This window comes from Suricata suricatta, chromosome 14 (genome assembly GCF_006229205.1).
Source record: "Suricata suricatta isolate VVHF042 chromosome 14, meerkat_22Aug2017_6uvM2_HiC, whole genome shotgun sequence".
In the NCBI taxonomy this organism is placed as follows: domain Eukaryota; kingdom Metazoa; phylum Chordata; class Mammalia; order Carnivora; family Herpestidae; genus Suricata; species Suricata suricatta.
The window spans coordinates 17,075,098-17,085,603 of NC_043713.1; positions in this window are offsets into that span (position 1 = coordinate 17,075,098).

A 10,506-nucleotide genomic window follows, 5' to 3' on the forward strand; every position below is an offset into this window, starting at 1 on the left:
TTTGAGATCCTATTTGGTTTTGTGAGATTTATCTTTTATAGAAAGTGGCTTAAGGGGCACCTAGGTGGCTCAGTCGGTTTAGTGTCTGACTTCGGCTCAGGTCATGATTTCATAGTTTCTGAGTTTAAGCCCCGCATCAGGCTCTGTGCTGATGGCTCAGAGCCTAGAGCCTGCTTTGGATTTTGTATCTCCTTCTCTCTTTGCCCCATTCCCACTTGTTCTCTGTCTCTCTCAAAAATAAATATACATTAAAAAAATAATAAAAAAAAGAAAAAAAGAAAGTGGCTTAAGATGGGCAGGAATGATTTCTTCCTAATCACCTTCCTCTTCAATAGCCTGTAGGTGCGTGGAAGGCTTGTGAAGGGCATGACACGCTTCTCCTTTTCACTTGCAGCTGCCCTAACCACGCCGGTCCACGGTGTGGCTGACACTCTACCCTGTGCCAGGGCACGTGTAAAAGCTTAGAAGACCTGGCTCCACAATCTGGAGACTTCTGCAGAGCATAGCTGTCTTCTGGAGAAGACTTCCTGTAGTAGAGAGAGAAAAATCCTTAAATTTCTTCCAGAATAACTTTAATACAGTAAAACAAATGTATTTTTTGGTGGAAGGAGGGTTAGAGTGTAATATTTGAATGATTAAAAAATTGAATACCTGATAGAGTGATTTCTACCTTGGGATAGAATCATGGTTTTCAGAGGAAGCTTCAAGGCCAAAGGTCAGTTACAGACTAAAATGGCGGAATGATCCCATGTGGCTTATGCAGGTGGCAGGATAAAAGCCAGAAGCCTTCCTTAAGTGATTAGATGTCTGTCTAGTAGGTTAAATATCTTTTTTTCAAGAGTTTATTTATTAGAGTGAGTGGGGAAGAGTCTGAAAGAGGGACAGAGAGAATCCCAAGCAAGGCTCCACATTGTCAGTGAGGAGCCCAATGTAGGACTCGTCAAGAACCGTGAGATCATGACCTGAACCAAAATCTAGAGTCAGATACTCAGTTGACTGAGCCACCCAGATGCCCCTAGCTTAAAGATATTTTCATCTATATTTTCTAAAGAACAACAGACTCTCATATGAGTTTATGTTTATATACTGTGCTCTAAAAATTAGCCAAAATAAGTTTTAAAAATCTTCAGACTAAGCCCAAATGTCACCATCTTTGGGTACGTTCCATCTTCCTAACTTATGCTGGACACAGCCACAAAATGGAGATTGGGGCTAACATGGCTGATCTGTCAGATCAGATCCTTTGTCTGGTTCAACTTGATGAAGATCATTTAGAATGTTTTTATCAGACTTTTGCTTGGAGAAACAGGGTGACAGTTTTCAAAGGTCTTTTGGAGAACCTCAGACTGTGTGAGGAGGGAATAAATGGCACCTAATGTGTCCTGGTGCTTTGAGATCACTTGGACAGACCCTTTATTTATTTAATTAATTTATTTATGGAAAAAAATTTTTTTTAATGTGTGTGTATTTTTAAGAGAGAAACACACAGACTGCAAGCAGGGGAGGGGCAGAGAGAGAGGGAGACACAGAATCTGAAACAGGCTCCAGGCTCAGAGCCATCAGCACAGAGCCTGCCACGGGGTTTGAACTCACGAACTGTGAGATCATGACTTGAGCTGAAGTCCGATGCTTACCTGACTGAGCCACCCAGGCATCCCCCAAAGTGACACTCTTTTTTAAAGCTGTGTCTTGGTTAACTCTTGGTCTCCCTTCCCAAGATCCATGGTCAAAGAAATATGCTCTTGGGTTCTCCTAGGGAACTTCCTGTCTCCTTGGTCATTCCACACACTGGATCCTCCTTCTTAGCCTTATGGCCTGAAACAGAGACCTCCTTTATCCATCCTGCTGGGCGCCCAATGGATATTAAGCACATGCTGTGTGCTCGGTGCTTGACATCTGTCAGCGAATCAAGTAGATGACGAGCCTGCTCTCATGCAGCTCACATTCTAGAAGGGGAGAGAGACCATAGATAATAAAGGCAGTAAAGGTAAATGATATGCTATGTCTGCAGACAAGTAATAGGGGGATAAAAAGAGGAAGCTGAACAGGGTAGAGGGACCTGGGGGAAAGGTTCAAGGGAACAGGATGCATTTGTTGACTGGAGAAGGTGACATTTGAGCAAAGACTCAGCAGCAAGAGGGGGAACCATGAAGACCTAGGAGCAGAGTGTCCTAGGCAAAGGGGACCGAAGAGTCAGTGCAGAGGCCCTTGTGTGCAGTGCTTGGCTCCTGATTCCTCTGATGAAGCCGGTGAGCAGGTGGTTGGCTGTTTCTCAAAGCTGTGAGCGTGGAGGGGCCTGGGAGGAGAAGATGAGAGCAGAGGGTAGGGGAGCCCCACCGTGCAGGGCTTCCTAAGTGTATAAGGACCTTGGCTTTGACTTTGTGCAGGATGGAGGGGGCGGTTGGTGCAGGATGTTGCCCACTGGAGTAGCATGGTCTGTGGTCTGGTTGCATTTTCCAAAGGTCATTCTGGTTGTGGTGGTCCCAGGCAGGAAGACCTAGGTGAGCCATGGTGGAGGGTTGGACCTGGGTGAGCTGTCTGAGAAAGAGAAAGTTGTGGATATACTTAAAAGGTAGAGCCAGCAGGATTTCCGGGTGGATTGGATGGAGGGTGGGGGGTGGTGTTAGAGAAAGAGGAGCCAAAGATAACTTTCTTGGCCGGGCCTGGATCGCCAACGGAAATCGGAGTTTCAAGATGCTGTAAACTCAATGGGCTGTGTTCAGGTCACTCACAAGAAGTTATAAAGAGGCTCTTCAGAAATGTGCATATTTATGACAAGTTTTAGTCCCGAGAACTTTACCTTTGTTTATCTTCAGATCATGTCTTCTTCCTACTTTTGGCATGGCAGGCAGGTGGGGCAGAGAGGGCTGGTGTTAGAAAAAGGGAATGATTTTCATAAAGCAGAGGCCTTTAGTGGAAAGAAGATGGTCTGTAATCCACAGGGTTTGTGGGGCAAGGAGGTCTTCAGTGCAGGAGGAAGCCAGCTGCCCCTCCAGGGCTGCTGCCCGAGATGCCGCCTTGCTGGGCGTTGCCCACTGGCGAAGCCCAGCTCCTCCCAGTCCGCGGATGCAGGCAGGCCACCTCCGTCTCCATCCACATATGTGTTCTTTTTTGAAACAGCTTCATGGAGCTATACTTCACCTGCCATACAATTCCTCCTTTCAAAGTGTCCAATCCAGTGCTTTTTAAGAATTTACAGAATTGTGTAGCTGTTACCCTAATCCATTTTAGAACCTTTTCCTCACCCAGGAAAAGAGATCCTGAACTTGTTAGGGGTCCCTCCTGTTCCTTCCTCCCTTCAGTCCCTGGCGACCTCCAGTGTGCTTTCCAGCTCTGTGTGTTTGCTTATCTGGATATTTGTAGAAATGGAATCATACAACATCTATTCTTTGTGATTAACTCCTTTTACTTAGCAGAATGTTTTTGTAATGTTTTACTTAGGATGCTCATCCCTGCTGTGGCGTTTATCGGTACTTTGTTACTTTTCCTGGTTGAACACCCAGGTTACTTTTGCACATGATGCATTCTTGAAGAAAACACAGGAAATGCTCGTTAGTCACAACAAGATTGACTTACATGTTACAAAGGGAATTATTTGTGCCCAGAGAGCTGTGTGTGTGTGTGCGCGCGCGCGTGCGCATATGCACATTTGCATTAATTTGTTCTCTTTCATAGTTGAATAAGTGCACGGAATCTGTGAGTGCCTCTGAAGACCAGTGGCTTTCTGGTTTCCTAATGATTTTATTTCATTCAGTGATTCAACAATTACCTATCAGTTCCCCACTACTCCAGACCTGTGGTGGTTAATGGAAGGATGAACAAAGCAATGCCCTCCCCTTCATGGAGCTTACAAGGGTCGTCAGGGGTGGGGTGGGAGAAATAGATATTAAGTTATTGAACAAACAAGATATGAAACCAACTGATATTAGAATTACAACCTATGATAAGCACTTAAAGGAAGATAAGACCCTATTAAGGGAGTAACGAGAGCCTGCTTGAAAATGGCGCCAAGGTGGTTGAGGGGGGCGCCTGGGTGGCTCTGTCGGTTAAGTGTCCAACTTCAGCTCAGGTCACAGTCTGTGAGTTCAAGCCCCATGTTGAGCTCTTGCTGAAAACTCGGGGCCTGAAGCCTACTTCAGATTCTGTGTCTCCTCCTCTCTCTCTGCCCCTCCCCAGCTCGTGCTCTGTCTCTCTGTCTCAAAAATAAATAAAACATTAAAAAAAAGAAGAAGAAAATGGTGCCAGGGAACCCAAATGGCTATTGATGGATGGAAGGATGGATGGATAAACTGTGTGGTGGACCCATACATGGGGATGTGATTCAGTCGTAAAGAGTAAGGACCTTCTAACACATGCTATAATGTGGGTGAAACTTGGAGACCTTGTGCTTGGTGAAATAAGCCACACACAAAAGGACAAAACAAATAGTGTATGATTCCATTCTATGAGGTACCTAGAATAGTCAAGTTCATGGAGACAGAAAGTAGAATAGTGCTTACGAGGACCTGGAGGAAGAGGGAATGGGAATTCTTGTTTAATGAGCATTTCAGTTTGGGATGATAAATTCTAGAGATGGATGGCGGTGATGATGGTGGTACAATAGTGTGAACTGCTGAACAGTATGAATCACTGAACTGTACTCTTAAAAATGGTTAAAACAGTAAATTTTTGTTATGTATATATACTTAAAAAAGCTTTTTAATGTTTATTTTTGAAAGAGAGAATGAGACAGAGTGCGAGCAGGGGAGGGGCAGAGAGCAAGGGAGACACAGAATCTGAAGCAGGCTTCAGGCTCTGAGCTGTCAGCACAGAGCCCAGTGCGGGGCTCGAACCCACAAACAGCGAGACCATGACCTGAGCCGAAGTCAGACGCTTAACCAAGGGAGCCACCCAGGCGCTCCAGTTATGTATTTTTACTACAATAAACAAGTTCGCCTAGGAGGATCTTTTGGAAGAGATTATACTTAAGACTTGAAGGATAAGGAGGCCTCAGTCGAGGCTCCCTCAGGTCCATTCGACGGGAACGGCGTGTGCCAAGACCCTGCGGTGAGAGCTTGGTCCGTGTTCTGGGCGCTGTGAGAAGGTCAGAATAGCTGGGGAATGTCGTGTGGGGCCAAGAAGCATGGGATGAGGTAACTCAGACTGTATGTGCAGAATGGGCTTGGGGGGCAGGCAACCAGTTGGGGGGCTGCTGCGGTGTCTGTGGGTGAGGTGACGGGTTCCGTGGGGCCAGGATGACGGGAGTGGAGACGAGGCGTGGAGGGTATCAGCTGTGTTTGGGAAGAGGAACCTTGGTCTTGGTGTGGATCAGATTTGAGGACCTCCTAGAAGGAAGTGTCAGGTGATTCTCAGATTTCCAATGTAAGTGACTAAAGCTAATGGGGTCAGAGGGGCACGCTGGCAGCAGAAGCGTTTAGCTTTGACCACGCCCGGGTCCCATGGCTGTGGCCAGAGGTCAAGTTGCCAGAGGTTCAGAAGTCTTGGCTGGAGACAGAATTTGGGAACTTGGTCGTGTGGAGGAGGGTTTCCGGAGATCCACAGGGACATGGAAAAAGTCATGAAACCAGTGCTTTCGATCCTTGGGCGCGACCTTTTAATTTTGATAGGTTTTTGTGCAATCATACATTCAATGTTTTTTTTGAGCCATAAAGCATTTACATTTGAGTACAAAAAGCCCTTATGCAAATGTGCAGGGCCTGCTTTCCGGCAGAGGAGGAGAGGGAAGGCCGATGCAGTGTCATCTAACAGGCAGGACAACTGCACGCATCGAAATGCTTATCAGAGGCAGGAAGCAGCCGGTTTGTTTTGAATGGGAACTTGACAAAGTCCGGGGATTTCTCATGGACACTAGCGCATTGAAATTGTGTGATGTGTGTCTTGACCGGCCGCTTTGTCTAAGTGAAGGAACTGTAACCTGCCTGAGAGCTCAGAAACCAGAAATCAAACTCCGTTGTCTCAGCTCCCGAGGTGAGAGTTCTTTCCAGAACCTTCCAGCTGAGAGTTGGAAAAGCAGCATAATGACCCAGGAATTGGTTAGCAAATAAAACCACAGAACACACAGTTAAGTTTGAATCACAGATAAACAGGGAACAATTTTGTCCCATGCTGTAATGGGGGATATACTTATACCAAAAGAATGATATTGTTTTATCTAAAATTCGAACGTAACTTCATGCTCTGCGTTTTATTTGGAAACATTACCCAGAATTGAATTTTTGAAACATGAAGATGTTTGCAATTTGAGGACTCCTTGGATATTCCATTTGATGACTTCTGGATTTTCCATGTATTTTTTTAAAATTTGGGGATCGAGTGGGAGGAGGATTGATTCTCCTAGACACTCAAAATGGTGTTGTGATATTTGCCTGGGCTTGGATGAATATTCATTATTTGTAATAAACAGCAGCCTGGTGTTGGGGAACAGGTCTTGGGTTTAGGAGATGTTGGATCTGGCCAAGTCACTGACCAGTTCTTTGACCTTGACTCGTAATAACATACTTTATGCTTTTAGGCCACTTCATGGCTTTAAAGCCTTCTCATTTGGCAGTTATTAGGGCAGATGGTATCTCCATGGGCCAGACGAGTAACACAAGGGAAAGCAAGGCCTGGGTGGGTGGTCCCTGGCTTGAGCTGGGCTCGGACACTCTTCCTAACTTTTAGTTCAGTGGCATCGGTTAATGTTCAAGGCTCCCATTTCTTTGTGCTTCCTGCCACGCCCCTGTGTTTTATTGGATATCCTCCCAATGTCATTCCAGGACTCTCTGCACAGTCTCCTAGGCCCTAAGATTCCAGGTTTTAAAATTGACACGGTGGACATAATTTCAAGTTGTAGGTTAAGACAATGAAACGCACACTGCATTGGCAGTCATGGGCAGACTCCCTGTATGTTGCTGTACAATATTGTCAGTAGTGTTTGACAGGCATAAGGGGCCACTGTGTTGTGACACCAAGTCTGGTTTCGTACATGAGGCATTGTCACAATAACAGTGATGGTTGTTGGTATTTTCTGAAATCCTGATGCTTAAAGTGTACGAGTCCCATGGATAGCCCCCAGGAGTTATATCCTTTGATGTGGATAGTACACAGTCTCTATTTTATGGAGTTCTTCCTGTGTTTCTCTTGGAATGTATATTTGTTGTATACAACCGGTGCTAACCACAGTTCATGGCACACAGTAGGAACTCAACAAGTACATGTGGATGAGAGATTATAACAGACCTTATCTTTGTTGACAGCTTTGGAGGTCACTGATTTCACTTTTAATATTTTTTACGTATATTCATTTATTTTGAGAGAGCGAGTGAGTGGGGGAGGGGCAGAGAGAGAGGGAATGAGAGAGAATGCCAAGCAGGATCCACGCCAACAACATGGAGCCCGATGAGGGGCTCAAACCCGTGAACCGTAAGATCATGACCTGAGCTGAAACCAGGAGTTGGATGCTTAACCTACTGAGCCACCCAGGTGCCCCTGATTTCACTTTTAGTGCTGACTTAGAGAACTAAGCTGTGTTAGAAATAGTCCTTGCCACTCAGACATTTAGTATTTAGTGGGGGAATCAGACAAAAACACATCTAACTAAAGTACAAGGAAGTAATGATTTTCCCACAAAGAAAGAAAAAAAAATGCTTTTACTGATGACAAGTATGTGCAATTCTGGTTTGTTTGTTCCATATTCACGTTTTTGACATGTTTATGTCTACGCAATGAATACTACAGGTCCCTTTAGAAGGTTTATTAAGTTTTACAGAAATTTATCAATATATTTTATATATCATATAAATTATGTTTATTAATAAAAATAAATAAATTTTCTAACATTTATTCATTTTTTGAGAGACAGAACATGAGCAGGAAAGGGGCAGAGAGAGAGGTAGACACAGAATCGGAAGCAGGCGCCAGGCTCTGAACTGTCAGCACAGAGCCCAATGCGAGGCTCAAACTCACGAACCGTGAGATCATGACCAGAGCTAAAGTCAGATGCTTAACCAACTGAGCCACCCAGGTGCCCAGGTTTATTAAATTTTAAATGAGACCTTTTGGTTTTAAATGTTTTTTCTGTAGTTTGAGAAAATTTAAATCTTCAGAAAAATAAAATAATACCAACATTCACGTACCTAAACACTGAGGTTTGACAAAATTTGGAGCATTTTTAAATGAAAAGACTTTCTTTTAAGTTTATTTTTTTTGAGAGAGAGGGCATGCACAGGGGCATGCGAGCAGGAGAGGGCAGAGACAGAGAGACAGAGAGAGAGAGAGAGAGAGAGAGAGAGAGAGAGAGAAAATCCCAAGCAGGCTCTGCGCTGCCAGTGCAAAGCCCAATGTGAGGCTTGATCCCATGAACCACGAGATCATGACCTGCGTGGAGATCAAGAGTCTGACACTTAGCTAACTGAGCCACCCAGGCACCGCAAAGAGACTCTTTTTTTTAAAGTTAAAAATCAGTTAAAACATTATTTTTTAAAAAGTTAAGAATCAGTAAATCCATGCAATCAATGAGGCACTAACCCAGTTTCGAGAAAGCATCTTCCAACATGGACGAAGCCAGAATAACCAACGAAATCCGTAGGGTGCCCTGCGCTAACCAAGCATCAGTGCTCTGGCCTTATGCTTACATTTTATCAGATGAAGTTGTATCTTACATACAGTTTTTTTGCATGTGTCATAAGGAAATCAGTAGCATAATATGGCTTTAATTGCACTTGTCACAGGACGAGGGGAGCACACATTTCAGTGACCATTGCAAGAACTAAAGTGCATTTGATTTTAAAGTAAAAATTGATTTTTAAATTTTTTTTAAGGTTTATTTTTGAGACAGATGGAGCGTGAGTGGGGAAGGGCAAAGACAGAGGGAGACGCGGAATCCGAAACAGGCTCCAGGCTCTGAGCTATCAGCGCAGAACCCAATGCGGGGCTCGAACCCACAAACTGAGAGATCATGACCTGAGCCGAGGTCGGACTCTAAACCAACTGAACCACCCAGGCTCCCCTAAAGTAAAATTTTGTTTGCTACATTGTCTTAGGAATGGTACAATGACTTTCTGTCAGAGGCCCCTTAGAATTTATTAATATCACAAAGATCATTGTCTTCAGATGTTATATTTGAGTAATTCAAATCATTTAAATATTTTTATTCTAGCATCCTGGTGGCCAGTCCTTGTAAACTTCAGAATTCATCTAAGCTCTAAGTTGTTAGTAATCATTTTTCTGTCCCAAAGTATTCAGTGTCAATGTTATCTTTCATATCTGCCATAATTTTACTCTCTTATTAGACGAAGATTTTATTATCTCTTCTTTGTACTCAAGCAAATCTTGATTTTCTAAAAACTTCCTTTAACATTTTTTGAGGTTCCTGGTTTCACGAACCTTTAGATGGCCACCTTTATTATTGAAATGAAGACCCTTGGGTTAGAAGATACCAGCGAAACTCCCAGCTCTAAATCGCTGTTTATGTTAAATTTGCTGGATCCTTCCTTCCCCTACCTCTGCCCGTATTGGTCTCCACTTCATAGGTCATCCTGAGATTTTTATTTCTCTGCTTGTTTCCTGGACCGGCACACGCATCATCTTTACACTGACTCTGAGCATCCTGCGTTTGCACGTATCCTTGGTCGTGATATTTAAATGGCAGATTTACTAGTCTTTCATAATAAAGTATTGTGATAGACTCTTTTTTTTAAAGGCTTTATTTTTTTAAAGTAATCTGTACCCTAGCCTGGGGTTTGAACTCACAACCCTGAGATCAAGAGTCACAGCTTGCACAAAATGAGCCAGTCAGGCATCCCTGTGATAGACCCTGATAAAGCCCAGGCTATTGCTTAAGGAGGAAAGCAGTTAATACAAAAAGAAAAAGAATGACGAGGACATGTTTGATCATTAAAATGCTTTCAATAGAAAAAGAATGTTTTCATTTAGAAGCAGTTGCTCCTACTAACTTTACCTGATGTGAAGGGTCATTGGATGCTAATGGCACAGAACACACTCAGTCTCAGGGTCCCTGCGTGCTCTGCATTCTCCCCCCCCCCCCGCCCCCCCACTGCGGCCTGCTGACCAGGTGCTATTTCCTCCTTGAAGAAAGGAGGGGCTCCTCCTCTGGTCTGGTCACCCTCTGTACATTCCTGATCCAGATCTCACCATCTCAGAGAAGGTAGCTAACTTTGATTTCATGTGCCAGCTCGGCTTGATTTAGCGGTCGTTACCTAGACACTGATTTTCAAAGACGGTCCCAGAGAAGCAGCAGCAGCAGACTTACTGAATTAGACACTCGGGAAGTAGGACCCAGCTGGGTCTGAATGAAACTTCCAGATGATTCTGCTGCTTGCTCCAGGTTGAGGTCCCCTGGCCTAGAAATTTTTGGTGAGGAGGATTCTGAGGTCACATCCAGCCATGGCAGGGAAGGGTGTATTAGGATTCCTTAGTGATACTACCTCAAGCAGGTGAGAAGCAGGACAGATGTGGACCCAGGGCTGTCCCATCCCTGAAATTTATTGCATTTGCTGGTCTATTTCT